Source organism: Erinaceus europaeus, chromosome 9, assembly GCF_950295315.1.
Source record: "Erinaceus europaeus chromosome 9, mEriEur2.1, whole genome shotgun sequence".
Lineage (NCBI taxonomy): Eukaryota > Metazoa > Chordata > Mammalia > Eulipotyphla > Erinaceidae > Erinaceus > Erinaceus europaeus.
The window spans coordinates 103783086-103810590 of record NC_080170.1 but is presented as its reverse complement, the minus strand read 5'-3'; the positions used below and the strand labels follow the sequence as shown (position 1 = coordinate 103810590).

At 47.1% G+C, this 27505-nt stretch overlaps 1 long non-coding RNA gene across 1 annotated transcript; it reads right to left on the bottom strand.

The window, feature by feature from the left end:
• Positions 1–202: 202 nt before the first annotated feature.
• Positions 203–27505, bottom strand: LOC132540476 (uncharacterized). Its single transcript, XR_009551676.1, has 3 exons — positions 27371–27505; positions 25980–26123; positions 203–1800 (listed from the first exon to the last, which is right to left on the bottom strand). It is a non-coding gene; the product is annotated as an uncharacterized LOC132540476 (long non-coding RNA).

Here is a 27505-nt window from a genome sequence, read left to right as displayed (position 1 = left end):
GGAGGGGGAGGGGGAGGAGGAGGAGGAGGAGAAGAAAGATACATGTGGGGCCATACTCAGAAATATCACCCAGGGAGGAAAGGTTGAACTGGTGACTGGAGCCAAGTATACATGAGGTGACTGTCCTCCTTTTTCACTTCTGTCTTTCTGTAGAGGTTTCATTCTCAGCCCACAAGGCAGAGGGTTGCTGTGGGAGCAGCTCACTTTCCATTGCTGGGGAGGGAGCAGCTTTGAAATGGAGATGCCATGTTTTCCAGGTGAGGGTCACAGCCCCAAGGTCACTGTGCTTGAATAAGTGGAGTCAGCACCTGTTTGACAGGATAAGTGGAGTCCCAAAGTCTGCTTGGGGAGGGAGCAGGAAGCCCCACCCAATGCCCAGCACCAGGGCTAACAGAGAGCCTGGCCTTTGCAAGTTGATGTACCTGCTGAGCTGACACTCTGTGCCTCTGGCAAGTGGTCCTATAGCCTGTTCTCAATCACCTCACCCCCCCCCAAAAAAAAAAAAAAGAGAAGAGGGTGGGAAGTAGGTGTAGAGAGAACTCTTTATTTCTCTTGTGCACAAAGGAGAACGGTGGGTCTCTTAGCAGTCTAAGCATCATCATGTGATTTTAAAAATATGGGAAACATGCTTCATAGAAGAATATGTTCTTATAAGAGGGACATTGACTAGCACAGTAAGTGAGGTCTTCAATGAGCAGTTAGCAGAAGATGCCAAAAAAAAAAAGTGATTTTTGCTTTGTATTGTAATAACCCATCATAAAATTTAAGGGCATAGTACTAATTTTTAATTCAGTATAAAGGAACTAAATGAACATAATTTAAATCTATTTCTTAGTGTTGACCTTATCAGATACATTCATACATAGTTCATTTTCTCCCTTATTTTTTTGGTAGAAGATAAACAGGAAATATGTTAGAATTAAACTTCTACACTCCCATATGGAAGTAAAACCAAAAATTACTCTTTGAAAAACTGTGCATGTTGAGAGTCTTGATGATACTTTCCTCTATTATGTCAATGTCTGAGAATTTAACCTTATGAAAAAAGATGTCTTCAAGTTATATGCTCCAAATATATTGAGTAAATGATGATGAAATCTGTTGTCATTTGAAATGCTTATGTTGCTATGCTGTTAAACAAACAAGCAAAAAAAGCAGATTCTAAAATTGTGTATAAGACCAGTTCAGCAGATAGGGTATCTGCACTGCCACAAGCATGACCAGGCTTTGAGCCTCAGCACCACATGGGAGATACTATAGCCGCGGTGGAAGTTTCAGTGTGGTGGTCTCTCTCTTTCTCTCTCTCTCTCTCTTTCTCTCTCTCTCTCTCTGTCTGTCTGTCTCTCCCTCTCCTTCTCCCTCTCCCTCTCCCTCTCCCTCTCCCTCTCTCTCAAGAAAAAAGTGGCCAAGAGTGGTAAAATTGTACATGCACAAGATGCTGGTTTCCATATAAATAAATAAATAAATAAATAAATAAATAGATAAAGTTGTAAGTATGCAATGGCCATAGCCATTAACATTATAAATGAAAAGTAGCAAGGCAGGTTGGGCAGTGTCACACCTGGTTAGTGCATTTATTACCATGCACAGAGACCTGGGTTCAAGCCCCTGTCCCCCCCTGCATGGGGGGACACTTCATGAGCAGTGAAGCAGATCTGCATGTGTCTATATCTCTCCCTCTATCTCACCCCCCCCCAATATCTTTCTATCCTGTCAAATAAAATAGAAAGGGGAGGAGGGGAAAAGTGGATTCTGGGAGAAGTAGATTTGTCATGTAGGCACCAAGTCCCAGCAATAACCCTGGTAGGAAAAACAAACAAACAAAAACCACAGTTAGAAAAAGGAAGAAAAGTAGCAAGTAATGAAAGTGGCTATCTTCTTTGAACACTTTTTTCTTTTTTGTTTTTTTCAGTGAATAAATATTGTAGTGCAAAATAAAATTACAGGGGGTTGCATGGTGATGCAGCCAGCTAAGTGCATATATCATCATGCACAAGGACCTAGGTTCTAGGCCCCGCTCCTGACTTGCAGGGGGAAGGAAGCTTCTCAAGCAGTGAAGCAGGTCTGTAAGTGTCTCTGTTTTCTCTCCCTCTATCTTCCCCTCCCCTCTCAAATTTCCCACTGTCCTGTCAAGAATAATAGAAAGAAAAAAAGGGCCACCTGGAATGGTGAATTCGTAGTGCAGGCACCAAACCTCAGTGATAAATCTTGTGGCAAAAAATAAATAAATAAATAAATAAATAAATAAATAAATAAATAAATATAAAAAAGAAAATTAAATGAACTTTACTTTCATAGATAATATAAATCACATATATGAAAAGTAGTGATAAACATATACTATGTAATAATGTATATATAATAATGAACACATACTTAATATAAATTATATATATATATAAAATGAACATTATATACATATATTTGTGTATCTAGACTTTGTGTGTGTGTTACTCTGTACCATTCTAGCAGCTGGCAGCACTGGAATTCTACTATAAAAACGCAGAGATGTTTTTACTGTTTCACACAACAGCATCCCACTTGCACTGTTGATAATGGGAAGGGCTTGCCTTTTCCTAAAATGAGCTTTGGAGGTGACTGGGTACTAGGTGGCTAGCCCAGTGCAGCTATAAACTTCCTGGAGGCAACACAGATTTCCTTACTTCTCTTTTGTCCTCAGGGCTGCCCTTTCTGCTGCCCTGTCTGTGCTGTTTATTGAGAGCTAAGGAGCCTGAGGTGTAGAGCCTTCCCCCAGGGAAAAAAGACAGAATAATGGCAGGTTGTTACCTACTTGGAGATCAGTAAGTTCCTAGACAGGCGCTGATCCCGTCAACTGTATAGATCATGTATTAAGGACGGACAGGCACAGGCTGTGCTCGCTGCTGGCAGCTCTGATTTAACCTGACTGGGAAGCACTGCAAGAATGAATAACTCCTGTGTTTGCTTCTAGGTGCAGCTCAGGGGTCCCTGCATGGCCACTCTGTCTTTGCTATACCCCCTCCACCCCTCCCACAACCCCTTGTGGCCTGGCAGAGGCCGTGCTGGCACACCTGAGGCTTTACCTCAGCCTCCATGTGACTGTCTACTCACCTGGCTGCCTCACTTAGCTCTAAGCTCCTTGGTAAAAAAAGCCTTTCCTTTCCTTTCCTTTCCTTTCCTTTCCTTTCCTTTCCTTTCCTTTCCTTTCCTTTCCTTTCCTTTCCTTTCCTTTCCTTTCCTTTCCTTCCCTTCCCTTCCCTTCCCTTCCCTTCCCTTCCCTTCCCTTCCCTTCCCTTCCCTTCCCTTCCCTTCCCTTCCCTTCCCTTTCCTTTTCTCTCTTCTTAGTATTTTTCTTTCCATTTGTCTTTATCTGCCTCTGAGGCTATTAGCACAGAGTACACAATCTACTCGATGTGGCACATTGGAGGCTAACAAATGTTTACAAGTGAAAGCATAAAGGGGCACAGGATAAGGGTGTCTGTCTCCAGTACCTGTGAGGCCTCCAGCCTAGGCTCATGCAGTCTCTGAGGGCCTGGAAGAACACAGAGAGCCCGACTGACTCTCAAGTTGCTACAGTCCAACATTCCCTCACAGACTGTAAACACCATGAGAACAGGGTGTACCTGGCACAGTACCATGAAAGGGACTCCACAGGCTTCCATGGAAGGAGGAAAAGGATGACAACAGTAGCCCCATTTCAGGTGCAGCTTCCTCCAGCTGTGCTCACTTCCAAGTCCAGCTGTGCTAGGCAGCCTGCCTCTCTGCTGCCCTGTCTGTACTGTTTATTGAGAGCTAAGGAGCCAGAGGTGTGGAGCCTTCCCCCAGAGACTGAGGAGAGAGTAATGACAGGCACCTTACAAAAGGAGCCTCAGAGGCTGTCACTCCTCCCCAGGCAGGTACCAGTAGCAGATACCAGAACTATCTACTTATGTCTTCAGACCTCCTTAATGCAAAGGACAGAGAAACAATGAATGAAATTCCCCAGAGCTTTGAGGCAAATCAGTGACAGGACATCTTGCTAAGAGACAGCGTAGACTGCCCTCCTTTAGTTTTGCATGAGTTGAGGTCTCAGTCATAAGTGTCTCTATACATATATGGAGTTCTGGGCCTCTTCCCTGGACTGTCTCCCAGGCTCCCCTGGTTTTGTATGCATTGGCTGTCTCCCTCTTTTACCAGGAATCCTGGTGATAGAGCAGCCTACAGTGTGCTAAAGCAGATGTGGTATCCCTCACTGACTCCAGAGAAGCTAGCTGTGTAGGTTTGTGCTGGGAACCTGGAGCCTGCATTTTGAGTAACCTCCTCTGGGTAATTCTGTGGTAGAGTACCTAAAGGCATATACTGAAGGGGGGGGTGTTAAACAATTATTTATTTATTAGTAGCTAAATTTTATATGTGTAAATTTTATTTTAATTTATTGTTTTTTATTTATATAGCGAAACAGAAAATGAAGGGGGGAGATAGGGAGACAGAGAGACACCTATAACACTGCTACAGTGCTCATGAAGTTTACCCTCTGCAGGTGTGAACCAGCGTTTTGAGCCTGGGTCTTCGCACATGGCAATGTGTGCTCTGCCACCCAGCCCCTGATTGATTGATTGACTGATTTTTGCCTCCGGGGTTATTGCCAGGACTGGGTGCCGGCACTATGAATCTGCTGCTTCTGGCAGCCATTTTTTCCATTTGATTAGATAGGACAGAGAGACACCTGTAGACCTGTTTCACAGCTTGTTTGAAGCCCTGCAGGAGGGGGGGGGGGGGTTTACTATGTACTATGTGTGCTCAATCAGCTATGCCACCACCCAGCCCCAGTTTATTTATTTTTATGAGGGTGACAGAGAACCAGAGCATTACTCTCTTGTCCAGGATCAAACTCAGGACCTTATGTGTGAGAGTCCAGTGTTTTATCCATTGTGCCAGCTCCTGGGCCACTCAGTTCTATCTCCAGTACCACACATACCAGAGAGTGCTCTACACCCCCCTTCCTCCCTTTCTCACATGTAGTTAATAAAATAACTTAAAAGAAAACTACAGGGGGATGGGCGGTGGTGCAACAAGTTAAGTGCACGTGACGCAAAGCACAAGGAACTGCTTAAGGATCCCAGTTTGAGACCCCGGATCCCGACCTGCAGGGAAGTCGCTTCACAGGCAGTGAGGCAGGTCTGCAGGTGTCTATCTTTCTCTCCCCCCTCTGTCTTCCCCTCCTCTCTCCATTTCTCTCTGTCCTATCCAACAACAGACGACATCAACAATAACAATAATAACCACAACAAGGCTACAACACCAAGGACAACAAAAGGAGTTAAAATGGCCTCCAAGAGTAGTGGATTCATGGTGCAGACACTGAGCCCCAGCAACAACCCCGGAAGCAAAGAAAAGAAAAGAAAAGAAAAGAAAAGAAAAGAAAAGAAAAGAAAAGAAAAGAAAACTACAATATACCCCTAGTTCCTTTTCCATTCATAGTTTCTGCTGTTGAGCCTGAAAAAGGCAACCCCTTTCCCTGTGCAAGTCACCGTCCGCTGCTGGCTGGTGCTCACCCCTACTGTATGTACAATGACCACGATCAGGCTAGGTGGCTAGAACAGTAGGCATGCAAGTGGGGGCTGGTGATGAAAGAGTCGCTGACAGACACTGCAAGGCGACACCATGGGAACAGCCTGAGCTGTGAGGTCATTTGGTCCAACAGGTAGGCCAGTGTGTTTTCTTAGCTCTGACATCCGATGCCCCGCCAGTTATTCAATAACCAGAAGCGAGGCGGGTCTCACACATTCCTGAGTCTCCTTGGGGATAGAGCAGGAAGGACTGTGTTCCTTGATCAAGGGCAGTGAGGAGAAGCCCTGGCTGGAGAGCTGCCCTTGGGAGGGTGGGCTGATGAAACAAGGGTGTGTGTGTGTTTGTGTGTCTCTGTGTGTGAGTGTGTGTGTCTGTGTGTGTGAGTGTGTGTGTGTGTGTGTGTGTGTGTGTGTGAGAGAGAGAGAGAGAGAGAGAGAGAGAGAGAGAGGCAACATTTGTACAGGGAGAGGAGCAAGGTCCCCAGTGCACTCTGACATAATTTCACTCCCTCCCAGAGGAAAAAGGAAAATGATTGGTCCCCAGACAGAATAAGCCTGCAGACACTAAAGTCAAAGGAAGCATCTAGTTCTCAGCAAATATGTTTTAAAGGAATAGGTAGGAGCTATTTGTTTGTGGGGGAGGTTGATTTACTTACTATCCAATTATTACCACGAATGTGACTCAGCATACAAAGAGTTTACAGCTTTGTTTGTGTGTTTATTTACTTTTATTGCCAGCAGGATTGTCTGTCACTGGGGCTTGGTGCCTGCAGGTCCTTGAACATGGTAATGTGTGTGCCCTACTCGGCCCCCTTCATAGCTTTAAATACATGAAATTTGGGGGTGAGGGCTGGGGAGAAAGCATAATGGCTAATGCTCCCTCCCTCCTTCCCTCCCTTCCTTCCCTTGCTTTACAGCTGCTCAACTCCAATCTTCTCTACCTTATCTCTCTACGTCTCTCCCTTTCTTCTTCTAAAGACACCAGTCACAATGGATTAGGGACTAGTAACCCATAGTGTGTATTAGCTACTTAGGGTTTTAAGTCTTTTCTTCTTTTATCTAATTTTTTTTTATTCCAGAGTTATTGCTAGGGCTTATTGCCAGCACTATGAATCCACTGCTCCTGGTGGCTATTTTTTTCTGTTTTATTGGATAGAAGAGAGAGAAAATGAGAGGGGAGGGGAGGATAGAGAGGTTGGGGAGAAAGATAGACACCTGCAGACCTGCTTCAGCTCTTGTGAAGCAACCCCTTGCAGATGGGAAGCCAGGGCCTCGAACATTGATCTTTATGCCAGTCCTTGAGCTTTGTATTATGTGTGCTTAATGCAGTGTGCCACCACCCAACCCCTTTTATCTATTTCTTTTTTAAAAAATATTTATTTATTCCCTTTTGTTGCCCTTGGTGTTTTTTTTACTGTTATAGTTATTGCTATTGTTGTTACTGATGTCAACATTGTTGGATAGGACAGAGAGAAATGGAGAGAAGAGGGGAAGACAGAGAGGGGGAGAGAAAGACACCTGCAGACCTGCTTCACCACTTGTGAAGCTACTCCCCTGCAGGTGGGGAGCCGGGGGATCGAACCGGGATCTTTATGCTGGTCCTTGCACTTTGTGCCACATGTGCTTAACCTGCTGCACTACCATCCGACTCCCAAAAAAGATCTTTTTTAATTTTTACAATATAGTATTTCAATTTTTTCTTTTTTTTAAAACCTTTAAGAAATTATCTTTATTTATTGGCTAGAGATAGCCAGAGATCGAGAGGGTAGGAGGAGACAGAGGGAGAAAAAGGAAGACACCTGTAGCACTGCTTCACCGCTCACAAAGCTTTCCCCTTGCAGGTGAGGACCAGCAGCTCAAACTGGGGTCCTTATGCATTATAATATGTGTGTTCAAACAGGTGTGCCACCACCTGGCCCCTCAATATTTTTTTTCAACAACACAGTGCATAAACAGTCAGTCCACCTCACAGAAGCAAAGTAAAGAGCCTGTGGAGCTCACAAGAGCTCCTGAGCTTCAGATGCACCTGTGGTCCCTCCCAGAGACTGGCACAGGCCATTCACTGGTCAGTTTTCTCACCCAATGTTTACTAAGCACCTCCGAAGTCCTGCATGTGCTGAGTGTGGGTGAGAGAAACAAGACAGGGTCCCAGCTACTGAAGAAGAACCTTGGACGTGAACTGCTGCATGGCTTTACAATGCTCTGTGCACTCAACCAGGTAAGCCACCATCAGGCACCTCTTCTTATATCTAATCACTCATGGTCTTTTGGCTAAGATCAAGTGAAAGGCCTCATCATGCTTGGAGGCCCAATGTTTTATTCACTGCTGCACCACTTCCAGGCCACCCTAATTCTGATTTCACTAACTCTCCTCTTTGAAGGCAAGAGCTCCCATTCATTCATCCATTCATTTCTATAGTCAGAGTGGTTGTTGAGTACCTACTATGGGCTTGACTCTGCTGCAGATACAGGGTGGAGAAAAGTTCATTCCAGTCCCCCTTTTTAAAATACTATTTTAAATATTATTTAAATAAAATACATTTTATTGATTTTATTTGAGGGGTATGAGGAGAGAGAAATACAGAAAGACCAGACAGAGCACTGCTCAGATCTGGTTTATGGTAGTGCTAGGGATTGAATCTGGGACTTTAGAGCCTCAGGTATGAGAGTCTTTTGCATAACCATTATGCTGTCTCCCCAGTCTGCCATTCCCCCTTTTTTTTCTTTAAAATATTTATTTATTTTCCCTTTTGTTGCCCTTGTTGTTTTATTGTTGTAGTTATTAATGTCCTTGTAGTTGGATAGGACAGAGAGAAATGTAGAGAGGAGGTGAAGACAGAGAGGGGGAGAGAAAGACACACACCTGCAGACCTGCTTCACTGCCTGTGAAGCGACTCCCCTCCAGGTGGGGAGCCAGGGGCTCGAACCATGATCCTTACTTGGGTCCTTGCACCTCGTGCGCTTAACCCACTGGGCTACCGCCCGACTCCCCATTCCTCATTTCTAAAGGGTAAGTGATCAATGCCTCTATTTGTGGACTATGGTTTTCCAATTGCCAGCAAAGACATCAAAATGTGAGATAGGATGGAAAATGTAAGGTCTAATCACATTGTGTATTTCTGTGTGGCGGTAGTGGGGTGTGTGTGTGGGAGGGGACATAAATTAGAGAAGGAGGCCTGGGGAGATAAAGGACATACCGAGGAAAATCCTTGTCCCCTGCAGAGGGACACCATGTCTGCTGAGCCTTGTCCAGATTCTTAGCGGCCTGGCCCTCACAGCTCAATTTCCTCCCCCTGTGCACTGCTCTGCACTGACCCTGCACCTCACAGGTTCCAAAGGCTCCAGAAACCTTTGCTGAAATCACGTGAGCAAACCAACAAGTATAAGGAGGAGGCAGGTTCAAACACAATCAGGGCATCTGCCTCAAGTAGCCTGGGGGATGGTGGCAGAGTCTGGGTCTGCATTCTGAGGTCTGGAATCCACATACCCAATGTCCTCCATCCCATTTAGAGGAGAGGAGTTACTGGAGATTTTGCTAGATTGAGACAAAAAAAGCTAAGGGTGGACTTAGCAGGGGCGTTGTTTCACAAGTGGTGAAGCAGGTCTGCAGGTGTCTGTCTTTCTCTCACCCTCTCTGTCTTCCCCTCCTCTCTCCATTTCTCTCTGTCCTATCTAATAATGATGACATCAATAACAACAACAATAACTACAACAACAATAAAAAAGGGCAACAAAAGGGAAAATATATAACTATTAAAAATATATAGTAAAGATAAATAAAAAGAAAAGGAGTAAGGGGAAGGACCTCTTTCCCATGAGTTTATTTCGCCCCCGTCCCAACAGATGAGTATCCTCTCCTGCTCTTTGCTGATGACCTCAAATGTCCTGGGCTGGGCCTCCCTCTGAGTGCGGCATGGAAGCCCTTTGGGCCTAGTGGAAACTTCATGCTGCCCAGAAGCCTCCTGACAGCTTCCTCCCACACCACTCACACAAGAGAGAAGGAGCAGGCGCGCTGGTGTCCCCTGCCACCCGTGCTCCCCAGCAGCGGTCAGAGGAACGCCTCACCCAACCCTTGTCCCCCATGCTTTTCTTCCTCTAAGCTTCTTCTTGTGATAAAAGCTGAAGCAAATTGAAATTGGCAGCTCCATGGTCTTGGAGCAATAGGAAAAGTACTAGAGATCATGTGAACCACAGTTTGGAAAACTTAAAAAAAAAAATCTAATCTTGCCTCAATAAATATGCCATCATGTCAGTACAATCAGCAGGGGGAAGGCGGGAGGGCTGCTGGCAGTCGCCCAGCGGAGTTCAGGGGCTCCTCGGGCTGGGCTGGATTCCCACGGGAAAGGTAAAGAGAGTGCTGATTTCAGGTGCACCGTGAGGTCCCATGAGGAGTGGGGAGGCACCATAAAGCTCCCCGTGAAAGTGCCTTCTAATCTCTGCTCTGCACTGCTGTAATCACAGCTGGCCCAGGCTCCCCACCCCTTCTCCCACCTGCCTCTCTTTCTGGTGGTGCTTTTGGCTGCGCTCCTCCCTCTGGCTGACAGGCCTGGAGAGAGAGGCATCAACCAACCTGAGAAATCTCTTGATGACAACAAATCGCCCTGTGAGAGCACAGAGCCAGAGCCAAAGAGGGTGGGACCACATGCCCTGACTCCACTCGAGGGCGGTGTCTTGGAAGACTCGCCCCTATGTGGTCTGTGCCAAAGATAACAGGAAAAATGACAGGTTGGCCACGCCGTAGCCAGACAGTCTGCAGGGGTGTAGGGGGTGGGGAGCTGCCCGAGTTCAGGCAAGGGCGTGGCTGGGGGCTGATGTGCACGGTGCCTCAGTTTCCCTTCAACTGCTTGTCACTGTCTACTGTAGTCATGCTCCTATGCAATCTCTGGAATGGCTGCATATGATTCTAGTAAGTGGCCCAGGAGGTGGTACAGTGACTATAGTTTTGGACTTAAAGGCTCAGGGTCCTGAGTATGATCCCTGGCATTACACGTGTCAGTGATACTTTGGATCTCTCTCTCATGTATTAATACATTTAAAAAATTTTGGGGGTGGGGCAGATAGCATAATGGTTATGCAAAGAGATTCTCATGCCTGAGGGTCCAAAGTCCTAGGTTCAATCCCCCCATATCACCATAAACCAGAGCTGAGCAGTGCTCTGGTAAAAAAAAAAAAAAAAAGTTAAGAATGAGATAAAAGTGACTGCTTTCTGGGACAGGACTTTGAGGGGTGGTAACACATGGAAAAGTGATTTCTCTGGGTCTGTGTAGCTAGGAAATTGTGAATCAACCCACAGAGACAGAAATCCACTAGCAGCAAATAACTCCTCAGTGACCTCTGCTTCTCCTTCTCTCCACACCCCCACCCCACTGGCTCCTCAAACTGGGGTACATAGCCCTTCCCCATGGACAGAGTGGCCCAACAAGAGGAAATCTGGAATGTTCGATGTGAAACATACTGGGATGAGGAAGAAGCAACTTAATATTTTCTTACAAGAGGCCATATACCAACTACCCAACCATAGGACTAATGGGGCAAGCAGGGGCCAGTGGTCAAATGTAAGGGGCCCTGAAGCCACACAGGTGTGTGAGGTTGGGTTTGTCTCTGGGGGCAGCACATGGTAAAGTAAAGCCTAGTCAGTATGCCTGGCTGGTTGAATGGAGTGGGGTACCCTAGACTGAAGCATTAAGCAGTGGGGGACTGAGTGACATGTTAGCCTGAGCAGGGGATTGGTCCTGGGGCAGAGAGAAGTGGGTGGTTTAGAGCAGAGAAAAGTGAACCCAGATGAACAAAGGCTCTGTCCAAGGCCCACAGAGCTCAGAGTCAGAACGGCAGCAATTACTTCTCAGGGTAGTCCCAGAAGCCACACTTCCAGGCGGGGGAGAAAGGGTTACACTCAGAGGTTTAGAAGGTGCTGAAAGCTACTGACCAGAAAGGAGTTTTATATATATATATATATATATATATATTTTATTATTTATTTCTTCCCTTTTGTTGCCCTTGTTGTTTTATTATTATAGTTATTATTATTGTTGTTATTGATGTAGTCATTGTTGGATAGGACAGAGAGAAATGGAGAGAGGAGGTGAAGACAGAGAGGAGGAGAGATAGACACCTGCAGACATGCTTCACCGCTTGTGGGGTGACCCACTGCAGGTGAGGAGCCAGGGTCTCAAACCGGGATCCTTACTCTGGTCCTTGCGCTTTGCGCCACCTGCACTTAACCCCTCTGCACTATTGCCGGACTCCCCCCTTGTTTTTGTTTTTGTTTGTTTTTTGTTTGTTTTATGGTAGTGCTAGGAACTAAACTTAGGACATACAAGTCTCAAGCATGAAAGCCTTTTTGCATAACCATTATGTTCTCTCTCCAGCCCAAGGAGCCCTTTTTTAGCTGTGCTATTTCTACCTTGAAAATCCTATCTGGGGGCCAGGTAGCGGGGCACCTGCCTGAGCGCACATGTTACAATATACAAGGACCCAGGTTTGAGACCCCAGTCCCCACCTGCAAGGGGGAAGCTTCACTAGTGGTGAAGCAAGGCTGCAGATGTCTCTCTGTCTCTCTCCCTCTCTATCTCCCCTTTACCTCTCAATTTCTGGCTGTCTCTACCCAATAAATCAATTAAAATAATAATAAAAAAGAACTTTAAAAAAATCACATCCAAAGGCTGGTGAGCAAGCATAGTGGTTCTTAAAAGACTCTCATGCCTGAGGCTCTAAGGTCCCAGGTTTGATCCCTAACACCAGAATGAGCAGTGCTCTGGTCTTCCCTCTCTCTCTCTCTCTCTCTCTCTCATTCGCTGATGCTCACTGTGTCTCTCCTTTATTAAAATAAAATGTAAAAATCACATCCAAATTTCAAGCATCTCTTTGTTTCTGAAGAATGGACCTGCACAAGATGTTTAGAACAGCCTTTCCCAGAATATCACTTTGGTATGTGAATTATTTAGAGCTAAGGCACTACAACTCAGGCTAAAGTTCTAGCATTCATGTATATTCTCCACCCATAGTTAAATCAAAGCTTTTCTCTTGCTGATTTGTCTGATGCAGTCTTGATTATTCCCTCAGTCCTAGAAGAACCTAGAGGGGGCCGGGTGATGGTGCACCCGGCTGAGTGCACATGTTACAATGTGCAAGGACCCAGGTTCGCGTCCTCAGTCCCCACCTGCAGGAGGAAAGCTTTGCAAGTGGTGAAGCAGTGCTGCAGGTGTCTATGTCTCTCCTTCTCTATCACCCCCTCCCTCTCAATTTCTGGCTGTCTCTATCCAATAAATAAATAAAGATAATTAAAAAAATAATAATAAAATATTTTTTTTTAAAAAAAGAACCTAGGAAAATGGGAAATTTCTCCTCTGCCCTTAAACTACCAGTCTGGTCCAAAGCCACATTTACTACCTCTTACTGGTCTTAAATTCATGGCTTCTTAACAACTGGCCTTTTGCCTCCAACTTCACCTCCCACAGAGGAGCCAAGGTGAGCTGTTACCAATCTGAAGCATTCAGTGGCCCTTTGCTCAAAACCCTATGATGTCCCCTACCTCCCTCAGACTAACAGCCTGAAAGAAAGAAGAACTCTCAAGGTCATTGTCAAAAGTAGAATTGGGAAAAGGAGTCTATGTGGTTAGTTATTCCAGTGGCAAATACCAGTGTCATCTTTTGACTCCTCCTATCCCACTGTTTTCCAATCAGTCACCAAGGCTGTCAGGTGTCTTAACCTCTTGAGTCAAGTCTGCCCTCAAGTCTACCAGCCCCCTTTAACAAGAGCAATGCCCACCCTTCTCCTCTGGATGATGACCCAGCCACCTCCTTGAGACAGGTGCAAACAGAACAGAGTAGCTAGCTAGTCAGGCTCTGGGGATAGGTACCCCTATGAACCCCAACAGAGATAATAGAAAGAAAACAAATGAATGTGACATAGAAACCAAGGGGTGGGGGTTCCTTCAATCCGGTCAGCAAATGGAAGGAAATATTTGTAATATTTGTGCTTGTCTGGCACAGCCTTGACTCTGGGAGAGAAAGCAGTGGGTCTCATGTAAGGCATCAAAGACCAAGCGTCCCTGTTATCTCTGGTTCTTAGTCAAAGAACTCCACACATTTGGGTGTTTTTTACTTTTTTTTTCCTTCTAAATCCCCCCTTCCATTTATTGTCTCGGGGTAAACACTGGTGATTCATAAATGCCTTCAGAGTGAATCAGTTTTCTCCTGTTTAAACCAGCAGAGGCCACATCAAACAATAGCCCACAAGGTGTTATTAATCATTAAGTAGACACATAGGAGAACATTCAGGCAAGGGAGTAATTTTTTCTTTTCCTTCTTTCTTTCTTTCTTTTTTTTTTTTCTTCTTCTTTTTAAGGAAATTAACAAAGATCAAAACTTGACTTTGACCTATTCAGAAAAAAAAAAGTGTATGTGTATGTGACAGAGAGATTTAGTCAAACCCAACACTAAGAGGGCAAATATTTCAGATGGTGAAAAGCATCATCTTTGGGTGGGAGGGTTTTCCTCAATCATTTAAACAGTGACCTGGGCATCATTAGAGTGCTTGCTTTCCCCACATTCACCTGCCCCAGAAACATCAACATTCTCAGCCCTGGTGAGTGAGACAGGCATCTATGACAAAACTTCTGTAGCTGCAACTTGACTGTGAATGTGTCCATGGAATCACACAGATGCACCTGTCATGCAACACCAAAGACACCTGGAGCTCAACCCTCCATCCATCCAGGGGCCCTCCTTTGGCCCCTTTCCCCTCCTCTGCACATTGAGCAGTGGCCCAGGTCAGAACTCCTCTCTTTATCAGATCAATATCATTACCTTCCACAGGTAGAGATGCGCTAACACAACAGTGACACTAAGACAAGAGTTATCCTATTTCCTCTTAGGGCAGTTCTGATGAAAAGACAGTTCTGATGAGAAGACAAGTGGGGAATCTGGCACATGCCGTGTTAGCTTGAGGGAGGCTGTGTGCTCATGTTATGCCACTGGTCCTGACATAAGTGTGTGTGTGTGTGTGTGTACGTTTTAGTACTTTGTTGCTTGTTTATTTATTGGAGACAGAGAAATTGAAAGGGAAGGGGAGAAGGAGACATCTGCAGCACTGTTTCATAGATCACGAAGCTTCTTCCCTGAAGGTGGAGACCAGTGGCTAGAACCCAGGGCCTTGCACACTGTAACATATGCATTCAACTATGTGCGCCACTGCCTGGCCCCTTTGACAAAACTGTTAACAGCATGAACTTTCATTCTCAAAAGAGTCCTGAGAGGGACTGGGGCTGGGACTGGGGCTGGGACCAGGGTGGTGAGGAGGGAGGCAGTGGTGGAGCACACTCTTCCCTGTTGAAGTCCTAGGTTCAGTCCCCAGTGCTGCAGATCATGGAGCAACACTCTTTGTTCTCTCTCCTTCTTGAAAAAAAAAATTTATTGCCACCAGGGTTATTGCCAGGACTTGGTGCCTACACAATAAACCCACTGCTCCCAGCAGCCATTTTCCCCTTTTTTAAAAAATTAATTTTGGGGGTCGGGTGGTAGCTCAGTGGGTTAAGCACACATGGCGTGAAGCTCAAGGACCAGCCTTAAGAATCCCGGTTCCAGCCCCCAGCTCCCCACCTGCAGAGGGGTCACTTCACAAGCGGTGAAGCAGGTCTGCAGGTGTCTATCTTTCTCTCCCCCTCTGTCTACCCCACCTCTCTCCATTTCTCTCTGTCCTATCCAACAACAACATCAACAACAACAATAATAACCACAACAATGATAAAACAACAAGGCAACAAAAGAGAAAAAAATTAATTTTTATTTGATAGAATAGACAGAAACTGAAAGGGGAGGGAAGAGGGAGATAGAGAGGGGGAGGGGAAGAGAGAAGGAAAGGGAGAAAGAGATGCAGACTCGCTTCACTGCTAGTGAAGCGTCTAGTTTACAAGTGGGAACCAGGGGCTCAAACTCAGGTCCCCACTCTTGATAATGTGTACACTCAGCCAGGTGTGCCACCGCCAGGCCCCCTTTTCTTTTTCTGATGGTCCCAGGAACTGAACCGAGTGCTTCATGCATGCGAAGCCTTCACTCTAGCACTGAGCTACACATCTCCTGCCCTAGCCATGCTGATGCTTGCATCTATCCCTCCCAGGGTAAATGTAGCTCTCCCAGACCTTCTGAAGGACTGATGGTGGTGGTGGTGGTGAGGGTTGTAGGGATTAGCCACCCACCTACAGGCCAGGCCCATACCGATGCCACCTAGAACCTGCCTTTCCATTGGCCTGGAGCTCACAAACTCCTCTAGGCAGAGTCACAGCAAGTTCTGTATCTGCCTCAAACTAAACCGCCAGCCTTGGTGCTTGGATGGCAGAGACGCTGCTCTTGGGAAAAGGGGGAAGGAGCCAGGTAGTGACTTGGATTTCTCCTGGCCCCACAATCTGTGACTCATAGACAACTGACTGCAGCGGTTGCTCTATCATGTGCACGCATCGGCTGGTTTACCTCAGTGCCATCCATCCATCCCTTTCTCTGACAATATCAATTGCTTGGGATTATTTTTATTGTGGAGGAGACACACCAGAGCGCTGCTCACCAGTGTTGATATTCTGGAGGCTTCTGTCCTTCTTGTTCATATGCAGTGCAGGTGAGTGGGCTCAGGCCCTTCTGCACATAAGGCCTGCACTTCACCACTGTACCCTTCCCTGGCCTGTTGTAATTTATTTTTTTAACCAGACCACAGCTTAGCTCTGGTTTATGGAGGTGTGGGGGATTGAACCTAGGAATTTAGAACTTCAGACATGAGAGTCTATTTGCATAACCATTATGCTATCTATCTCCCCTGCCCGCATTGTGACTTTCTTATATTTATTAGATTAATGAGGGTACATATCTTGCATAGATAGTACCAACGACAAGAGCAGCTGAGAGCTTATACCATACTCACAATGCACCAGACACTGTGCTAAGCACACTATATATACAAGTCTTCATACACTCTCATGAGATAACTATGCACGTGTCCTCATACACAGGTAAGGAAACTGAGGCACAGAAAGGTCATGCCACAAGGCTAGGGCATGAACAAGCTAGAACAAGCCCCTGGACAGCCTGATTCCAGAGTCAGTGCTTTCTAACCATGTTGCCATGATTTCCCCCGGACATATCCAAAGCCATGTGCCTCACTTTCCTCACAGAAATAATCACCAGTCAGTCACATCTCAGCTGTAAAACACTTGAAGTTCACAGCGGAAGGTGCTATTTAAATCTCAGAGGCCATTTCACCTTGGATTTATAGCCCCCGTTATCAATATTACTTAGCATAATAAAACAACAGGTGTGCTGGGGAGCTAAAAAATATATATATACAGGTGTTTTTAGCGTGCTCTGTTTACAATTATTTAAGCTGGTGTGTCCAGGTATGATCACTATGTACTTCTGGGTGCTACAGACTCTTCTGGAAGGGACTGCAGTGAAAAGAGAGGACAGCAGGAACAGAGGGAATGAAGAGAACCACTTATGAACTGGCAACCACCTGACCACCTTCCCAAGGAGTCCTCTTTCTCATAGTCCCCCCATGTCTTCCAGAAAGAACTGAGGTCTCTTTCCCTCTTTCTATCTGCTGCCCCCATGGTGGAACCTGCCTGCTCAAATCTTACTTATTAACTATACATAGATATGGAAGGCTGCGATTGCAGGAGAATGGTTTGGGAGCTCAGTATCTCTCTTCTTCCCACGTACCTTACCCTGGCAATTGCTTTGTACTTTCCTATTGCCATGTGTTGGTGTGTCTTTAATAACCATCAATAAAGATAGGCCTGGGAAAACATGGACAGCCACAGACTCCTTTAAATTCACCAGATAGCGACAGAGTAGTGGTGTCTATAGGGACAGCCCAGCTGTCCACAGGAGGACAGCAGAGGTGGTCAGAGGAAACCCACCCCTCTGATCCACCACCCCAAGAAAACTTGGAGATATGCTCACAGGGTAGAGATTCCATTGAGTTGCCAATAAATCCCATTTCCTTAAGTCAAAGTTCAATCCTGTTTATTCTCCAAGTATCAGAGGATGCCTACTCTGTAAAAAGCGTATCAAGCACTGTAAGGAGACATAAGCTCCTTTATCAGAGAGGAAGAATGGATGGGTGACAGGCAGGGATAGAAATAACTGCCAAGATAGGTAAGAAATTCTGCCTTACACACAGCAAGTGTGAAAAACATACACTGAGGTGCCAGATGGTGGTGCAAAAAGCTGTCATGTGCAAGGACTGAGGTTCAAGGCCCTGGTCCCCACCTATAGGGCGGAGGCTTCACAAGTGGTGAAGCCAAGCTGCAGGTATCTCTCTTTCTCTTTAGCTATCTCCACTCCCCTTCTCAATTTTTCTCTTTCCTATCAAAGAAAATAAAATTATAAACATTTTTTAAAAATTAAAAAAAATTGCTCACTTTTTATTACTATCTTTTTATTTATCGGATAGAGACAGAAATGGAGAGGGTGAGGGGAGGTAGGGAGGGAGAGAGACAGAGAGATAACTGCAGACCTACTTCACCACTTATACAGCTTTCCCCCTGTAGGTGGGGGCCAGGGGCTCAAAGGTGAGTCCTTGAACATTGTAACATGTGTGCTCAACCAAGTGCTCCACCACCCAGCCCCTAAAATTGTAAATATTTTTTTTTTTAAAATAAATTAAGCTGAATTATAGGAAATGAGTGATTGGACGTGGGATGTCTTTGAATTCTAGCTGCATTGCTTGACTATCAACACAGGTTCATCCAACACAAACTGAACCAACTAGGACTCCAGTTTCTGTCTGGATGACAGGTAGTTCTAGCTATCAAGTCTAGATCTGTCTGAGGCATTAGGACATTAGAGGGTTGGGGAGGAGAGGATAGATGCTTTAGCAGTCACCCAGGACACGAAGATCAAATATGTGAACTCTACTATTCCATGACCACAGGGGCCTGGCGGGATAAATGCCAGAGCTGGTTACATGTGTGGTACACACACAACTTGGCGAGCTCCCTTGAGACCCAGCTAAGTTCCAGTTCCAGGGAAGAGATTTCCCTGGGTCAGGAATGCCTGCTGACCAGCAGTGTGTTACAGCTGAGATTTTCCTCCCTGGATCCTCTCAGATTTCAGTCCAGACTTTCTGATGGTCTAGTCATGCAAGAGAGAGGTTCCTTTTCCCTTCTTTACATAATGCCCACATGCAGAGTGGGACCCAGGAAACCAGAACTTACCACATTGCCTGAGGGTTTGTCCACAGTAGTCAAGGAGATAGAGAGAATGCACATTGCTTTGGCTCTTTCCCTGGTATTCCCAGGACTCCATGTCTTGCCTCCCTCTTTGTTCTGAGTCCCCCCACCACATCCTCTGCAGGGCCATCACCCCCAGGCTACTATAGGCTATAGCCTCCCCATTTCTCCAATTTCCTGCCAACAAGTTCAGTGTTTTCCTATGACAGTCATAGGCCCCTAGGAACATACCTAAAATAGACTTCGTCACTTCTTTCCATCCTAAGATCCCTATTCTTATCTGCTCTAGTTCTACTTTTTGGTTCCAGTTCTTAATCATTTTGACCTGCTTTATATCTTACTGCCTTTCAGTCACCAAGTTGCAGATGCTATGATGATTCTATCCTGACTTCCCTGGGCAGATGACCTCACCAATGTGTCCCAGAACCTCACCTCTTCAGAGCCCTACTTGACAAGGGAAAGACAGAATCAGGCTGGGGGTATGAATTGACTTTGCCAATGCCCATATCTAAAGGAGAAACAATTTCAGAAGGCAGAAGCTCCACCTCCTGCATCCTTCAAAAATTTTCGGTCCATATTCACAGATGCAGAGAAATGTTAGGGGGGGAAATAACCACAGAGCTCTGAACTCCAAGTCTGTCAGGACCCGGAGAGAGAAGAGGAAAAAGGAAGAACATTTATAGTAATAGGTGTAGGTGTGACTTGGAAAGGAAGAGAAGAGAGGACCATGAGGAAAAAGGGGCAAACATATACAAATATAGACGGATAGTTGTAGAAGTAATAGTTAACCCATACCTGCAACTTTAGGAGAACTGCTGTAGCTTCCAGTGTAAGAAATGGCAATACAGAACTCTGGTGGTGGGAGTGCTGTGGAATTATATCCCTGGTATCTTATACATTTGTAAATCGATATTAATCACTAATAAAATAAAATAAAATGAAAATGTTAGAGTTTTCCTGTCAGTGGGATTCTAGGTTATGTCTACAGCTCTATAGACAACACAAAACGGAACTACTAAAGCAAAGTGGTGTGAGTGCCAGACTTCTACACAGGTCGTCAGTCCCATATTGATCTCAGAAATCCTCTCAGAAGCCAAATTAATTAATTACTGCTAAATTAAGCAGCTCTAGTTTGAGCTCAGAGGAGACTCCTTTGCAGAACCACCCAGTCACTCACTGAGCATGGTTCCTTCCCCGCTGTCTTTCTTCTTCCTGATTTCTCTATAGGAAAAGACCTTTTTATCTTTGATCCAGAGATGTGTCCTCTGGATTGCTGACATTTTACACCAGATCATCAGATATCTCCCTTCTCCCCCTCTATAGAAGTTTCTAGGCATGTAATTCTTGCACATGACAGAAAAATTAAACATGGTTCTCTCCTGATGCCTAAGTTCCTAGCCTTGCCTAGTCTCTCTAGAGGAAGCATTTTCTAGAAAGCAGCCTCTGTCTTCTGCCCCTGTGATTCCACAGCCCAGGCAAATAGCTCCTACACTGAGCTCCTACATTCTCTCTCCTCCTCTGGGTCTTTCACAAAGACCTTCCAGTTTAGATGAAAAGCTATAGATGAGATTTGAATGCTGCAATGGACTAGAAAGTATCTTTTCAACTGTCAAGTATTACAAGGCAGAAAAAAAATGTACATCTGATTCTATTCAAGAAACTAGAAGGTCCCAATTGTACTAGAACACACTGGTCTTCAGCTGAGCTTGTGGCAACTGCCTGGACTCTCTTGTTCCTTAAACCTGGTAGCAAAAAAAGGAAATACAGATTTGCAAATATACCAATCAACTAACTGGAAAGTCCATTTTCCCCCCTCACTTCTTCCTCTGCTAAATATTGGTTTGTTGGAAAAAATCATGTTGTACTTTTCTATGTGTGTCTATGCAAAAATGTGTCATGACTTTTCCTACACCTCAGTCTGAGCCCAGGTGCCTGCCTTCCTGTTCTCTCACCTTCACTATTTTCCCAGCATCTGCTTCTCTGGTCCTGATCCACAGTCTAATATCAACAGAGTATAGATCAGGGGCTGGAAACAGCCTCTCTTCCAATCTTCGTTTTAGAACACAAATAATGGAAATACATTTGCAACTATAAAGACAGGATGCCATGTGACTTGGCTTGACTTGGCTTGGTTGACTGAGAGGTAGGTTGACTACTATGTGTGGTCCTGAAAGTGTTCTCCTGGCTGTGGGAACTCAGAGGTGACAAGGAGAGGGAATAAGAATGCAGAAAGCCTGGGATGGACCCATGCTCTGTGCTGGACACATTCAAATCACAACACCACCGAAGTCACCACCAGCAGGTACCTGAGGTTTACAACTGGAAAACTCAACTTTGGTAGTCGTGGAAATCACCCTGATAGGTGGCATTTCAAAGTGTTCTTCTGACACAAAGATCTAATCAGGAAGGTTTCTAGAGGGGTGACCAGAAAACCTGAGCCTATTCTGGCTTTGCTATTCCTTCTCTTGGGAAGTTGTTAAATCCTGAGCAAATCACTTGGCCCTGGGCACAATTTTCCCCTCTATTCAGGAAGTAAGAATGAGATAGTCTATGACTTACTTCTCTGGTCACTCCTTTCTCTGCCTGCTTTTTACCCCTTTGCTAGGTATCAGCTGAGAGATGATGCAAGGGTAGTAATGATGGCAGTTATAATTTAAAAGCTGTTCTAGGGGCTGGGCAGTGACAGACCTGGTTGAGTTCACATGTCACCCTATACAAGGACCCCACCTGTAGGAAGAAAGCCTCATGAGTGGTAAAGCAGGTCTGCAGGTGCCTTTTTAATTCTCTCCTTCTCTATCTTCCCCTCCCCTCTCAATTTCAACTTTTATAATGAGAGAGAGAGAGAGAGAGAGAGAGACTGCCACTAGGAGTGGTGGATTTGTCATACAGACACCAAGCCCCAGCCAAAACCCTGGTGGCAATAACATAAATAAATAAATAATCTGTTATATGCATGTGTCCCCTATCACTCTTGGGCCCTAAACTCCACCTAATTTAAAAAAAAATTGTTTTTCCTTCCTGGCTAGCTGAGTGTGGATTTTGATTTTCTGAGAAATCCAATCCGATGTCACAAGGTAAGCAAGTCAAACTAGAGCAATATCCTGTCTTTAGAGAACTAGACTTTGCCTCACCTCCTTGAACTTTCCAGGGGCCCTGGGCCTGTCCCCACCTGTACCAGCACCCACAGGGTTCTGAACCTCTCATGCACAGAGCAGCCCTGAGGAACACTCTGCCTTGCCCTTGGGCTTGTAGGCTGCCTTCGTGTAGCCCTTCCCCGGGATGCAAGGTCAGCTAAGAGCACATTTAGAGCCTTCCCAGCACCAGGGACACTGCTGTGGGCCAGGCGAGTGTGGGAAGCAAGGCCTCAGGCGAGCCCTGCCCCCACTCCTCTGGGAAAGGCTTTTTTGGCAGCCCTCCTTCCAGGACCCATTAGGAAAGTGCATTCCCTTGGTCTCAGCAGTCTCTAGCTAAGTTTTCCAGGGGGTGGGGTGGCAGGCTGCTAAGGGTCTGTGCAGAAAGCTTCTGTTTCCCACTGCCCCTACCCACAGTGTGCAGTTCCAGGTCCTGGCTTGGCCCAGGACCAAGCAGTTCTGTTCCAAAGCGGCTCTTTATTTTATGGGAGATGGAAGGCAGTGCTGAGGCTGTAGCAATGTCCCAGAGTGGCTTTTTCTCTCAGCAGACACTGGTCCTTCTGCACCCCAAATGGGGGCTGCCCAGTGCTTTAGACTTAAGGGGGAAAAAAAAGTTCTGGAAATTCAATATATTTTTCACAATGTGACTATTTTAAAACGCAGGCTTAGTGGCTGTGGTGGTGGTAGGGGGGGAAGTATCACAACTCTATAAACCCCAATTTAAATGTGCCCAAGGGCTAGAGCACTGTAGTTACTTAGGTACAAAGAGCTCCAAAGAGGCCTCTGCTATGTGCCCCACCTTAGTTCACTGGAGGTCTTTGAGCCAGTGTTTGTCCTCTCTGGAGTTTAGAGCACCCACTCATACGTAGAGAGCTCCGAAATCATTTCCTTCTGCCATTATGGCCAAGAAAGGGCTTTGAGAGTCTGCTGCAAGTTAGGGATCCTTTCTTCAAGGGAATGAAAAGAAAGAAAGAGCAACTGATGCACATAGCATTCACTCAAAAACACTCAGTAAGCTTATACTATTGTAAATGCATGTGTGCAAACAGGATTTTTGAATTCCACTTCAGGTGTTCTGTAGGCTCTTGTGTCCCCGGAGGTAGGATGTCTGGGTTACGGCGGTTGGGGAGATGGCTCATCTGGTAGGACACTGGGTCTCTAGGTGCCTGAGGTTCCTACTTTGACCTCCAGTACCAGGCATGATCTCCGGCACATAAAAGGTTAATGCTCTGGTACCACCCCCTCTCTGAGGGAACACACTCTCAAAGATAACAAAGAAAATGAGTCTTTAAAGAGCAAAACAAAATGTGAATTCTGTTGTGACGAGCAGATATGAACTCTTATCTAGACAGACCATAATCATGATACCAGTAAAGATCACAAAACAACTAGCAGGGGGCAGGTGGTGGCACACCTGGATAAGTGCACATGTTGCCGTGAACAAAATGACCTGGGTTCAATCCCCTTCTCTCCACCTGTAGGAGGGAAGCTTCATAAGCAGTGAAACAAGTACCACAAGTGCCTCTGTCTCTCTCCCTCTCTATCTCCTCCTCCCCTTTCAACTTCTGTCTTATCAAATAAAGAAAAATTAATTAATTAACTAATTAAAATTAGCCAGGCAGATGCCCAAGGACAGAGGCAGGAAGGCAGTCATGAAGGTGATCCTTGGCCATCCCCTCACCTCACCCCCACCATGCCACAAGCTGGCACACTTGCAGACAAACATGTGTGTACACCTGGCCTGGAATGTGCCATTTTTGGGCACCTGGGCAGCAGGGAGCTGGTTGCATCCGGGAGAGATGACAAACATTTCTTCTCCCCTCGACTTTATTTTTCTCACGGTCCCTGAAAGGGCAGCAATCAGGTGATCCATGAGGCTGCTCTCTGTGCAGGTGCGGAGCAGGTACCCAGGTAGGAGGAGCCACCGCCTGCGCTTACTCAAGGCTCTCTCAATGGCCCTCCCAGGCTGGCTCTTGGCAGGGCAGTCACTGCATCTCTGGCAGGCTGCAGGGAATCTGAGTGTGAGAAAGTCAGTCAAGTGAAGGGAATGGGGGGAGAGAAAACCCTCACGTCCTCAGGCAAAATACCTTTTTTTCGGTTTCACTTGCTCTCTCTCCATAGTCACCCTGATACCTTGGGACAAAGGAGAGAGTCTCTCTGGAGATGTTGTTATTTGTTTTATGGTTTCAAAGCAAACAGGTCATGCAATAAAAGTGAGAAAAAAAAAATCACCTTTCCTGGGGGTGGGTAGGGAATGGAAACCGGCAACAGGGCCTTGGCTGTAAGGCCTGGGCAAGATACAGTGGAAATGATTCCTTGTTTCCTGCTTTTGCAGTGGGATCAAAGCTGTGCCCTCCAATGACCAGGATTTGAGTTTTTCTTCAATTTGGGGTGGGGTGGAGGGATGACTGAGACATAATGGCTGTTTCTCGCAAAGAAGAGCTTTTCAAGTCCAGCCTTCTCTTGAACCTGGGAGTTCAGTCCCTCCTGAATGAGATGGTGTACAATGTACTGACTTGGTGTGCTTCTGAAAACAATATTGCTCAGGACAAAATACTGAAAAACAGTCTATGAGGACATCTGCAAGAAACTTCTTTCTTGAATGCTAAGGGGTAGAGACTTCACAGGTTGTGGATTTTCTTGCATGAGTGGGAGAGGGGCGCACGCAGCAATCCATGTCAAACTAGTTACCTGACTTCTCTAACAGTACATATATGTTCAGGTTATTTGCTCACCCACCTCCACTGCTAAAGCAGTCAGAGATGGGCTGCTGAAGAACTCTCCAGCATGAAGACCCCAATATGACTGCAACCATTTAGGTGCTCCATCCTCGGGAGATGACAGAGACAGAGAACAAGTCTCTGAGACTAGAAGGGGCAGGGCTAGGATATCAGGCACACAGTTAATTAGAGCCCAGTGACAGCAGAACTGAGCTGTGCTCATACAAAAAGTGTGTTTAGCACGCTTCCCTGGGAAGGGTTTTTATTCTCTGGAAGAATCTGGGTCAGCGTGTTTATGCAGCATTTGAAAACTAGGATGCTGAGCAGAAGCATTTGCTTGCTTGCTCCAGAGAAGAGGAACTCCGCAGGTTCATCACCTTTTCCTGGGAGGATTTCAGACTCACGAGACACCCCCCCACCCACCTTGTTCAAAAGCAACAGACAATTTTCTGTCATCACCTCTTCCCCATCTGTTTCAAATAAGAGAAGTCCTACTCGCCTGGCCCAGGTTAGGGATCAACAAAGGAGGCATTGTCCATCATTTCTTTAGAACTCCAGAGCACAGCCTACTCTACAGTGTGTTAAGAAAACATATTCCCCCCTCCCCCCCCCAAAAAAAAATCCAGAGTAGCCTGAGGGGCATGAGTGAGTAAGCAGCCAAGCCTGCGATGTGGTAAAGGTTTGGCTGCAGACTTCAGGGCTGTCCTGGAAGGTGGAAATAAAGCTTGGAAGGTAAGTAGAGTCAGTCACAATCATCTCTTAGGGAGGCAGCAGATCAGTGAGAAGTATTGCATCAAAAGATGGGCAGGTTTCTACTAAGCTTGGATCACTGGACAGTGTGCCATCAATGTCCAGGTGAGCCGGTTCTGGGTAGGTGCTTCCAGGTGCTGGGTGCCAGTCCACACCTGTCTCTCACGCTCCTCCTTTACTGTCTTGAACCTTCAACCTCTCTGCCTGCAAAGCCTGCAGTCCTCCCCTTCTCTTCCCACACTCCTTCTAGTGTTGCTTTTTAAAAGGCAAGTTGTGACATCTTATCTTTTAAGTTCTTGGATTGCCATTTAGTAAAACGTTTCAGGGTCTTCTGACCTGACTTCAAATCCACTTCTTCAATGTCTTAGGCTCCGGCCTGTAACAACACTCTGGGCTCCAAACTATGGTATCTTGGCTTCCAACTCTAGGACTTTAATGCCATGAGGACCCCTTATCTCCCTAAACCCAAAAACCTTTGCCATGCACATCCCGGTACTACCCATAATTCCAGATGTGAAGCACAGGTCACTGCCACCAAGATAGCCCAACTTGTGCTGTGATTGAATTATCCTAAACCTCACTGAATTTACTTAGACCTAGACACAGAACACTCTCTGCTGAACATGGGACCTACCAGAGTAATAGGCTGGAAATAGATGTCAGCTGTGCTCATGAATAGTCTCTCTGGCTGAGACAGACAAGCAATACGGGTGCCCAGACAGGCGTGGTTTCACGTCGTCTTCAGGTTCCCCTGATCTCTCAGGCCATCAGTTAAGCCCTAAGAGAAGAATAATAGAGGCAGGCCCAGTCATCAGACAGGAAAGCAGGGAGGGTCTGTCTGCTGACTGCAAACTCCTCGCAGGCTGCCACTGTATCTCGTCTTGGTAATCCCAGGGTTTAGCACAGTGTCTGACACGAGTGTGCGTTCCACAAACAGAGAAAGGGGCTTGGCCAGGGTCACCCAAGTCGGCAACACCGACTCTCTCAGCCTAGAGATCTGGTGAAATCATTTACAACATTATCTCAGTGGGGAGCTGGGAAGGGTGTGTGTGTTGGGAGGTTGGGGGATGAAGTGTCTGAGAAATGAGTGCCAGGCCTCCCTGCGGCCTCTGAGACTCAAAGGAAGGTTGGGAAGGCAGGTTGGGGGGGCGACATCAAACAAGAGGCTCGGCTCCTGGGCGGCCCCCGCCCCGCCAGAACAGGGTGGCGGGAAGAGCAGAAGAGGTGGGGGCGCTGGGGGGGAGGGGCGGCGATCTGGGGAGGAAGGGAGGCAGGCAGGTGGGCGGGGGCGGCCTGCAGGCCGGGGCAGCTCTCCTCGCCCGCCCCGCGCGGCAAATCCCCCAGGGAGGCCGCCGCCAGAGCCCTGGCGCTCCCAGCCCGGCGCCCGCCACGTGGCACCCGGCGGCGGCTGCGGCTCCTCCCGGCGCGCGGCCCGGCCAGCCGGCAGCACGCAGCCGCCCGCGCCGCCCGCCTCCTCCCTGCCGCCCGCCGCGGGCCTCGCGGGCGCAGCGAGGGGGAGCTGCCCGATCGCCCGGGACCCGCGGAAGGGGCGGGCAGCGCGCAACCGCTGTAACCGCAGCCGCCGAGCGGAGGCAGGAGGCTGACCCCGCCGCTTCCTAAGTGCGGTCAGGCAGCTCGTGACCGCGGCGGGCGCCGGGGAGCGCTCGGGGAGGGGCAGGTGAAGAGAAGGGTGGGGGCCAGGCGCAAAGGCGAGGGCCCCCACCCCTGCTCTGGGCTGCAGCCTCGGAGCTAAAGTCCCAGAGAGGTGAGGGGGGGTGGCTTGCAGGAAAAATCCCCCACTCTGGTCTGACCTTGGCGGGGGGGAGGGAGCTGGGCTGGGTGGGTAAGTGCCGGGGCTCGGCTCCCAGCCCGCCGCCCCCTCGGATTCCTGGCCCGGAGGGGGCCGGAGGAGACCTCACCACCCCCCCGCACACACACACCCCACACGCAGCGCGCGCCAATGAGCCCTGGCCAGGCGCAGGGGGCGGGGTTTTCCCAGGCTCGAGCACAGCAGCTGCTATTTACCTTCTTGGCTTCTCCCGGGGACCAGGAACCAGCCCCCGCGCTCCGCCGCCCGCCGCCGGCCCCCGCCTCCCTGCCCCCGGGGCGCGCACACACACTCACACACGCACGCACACACACATCCTCCCGGCCCTGGCC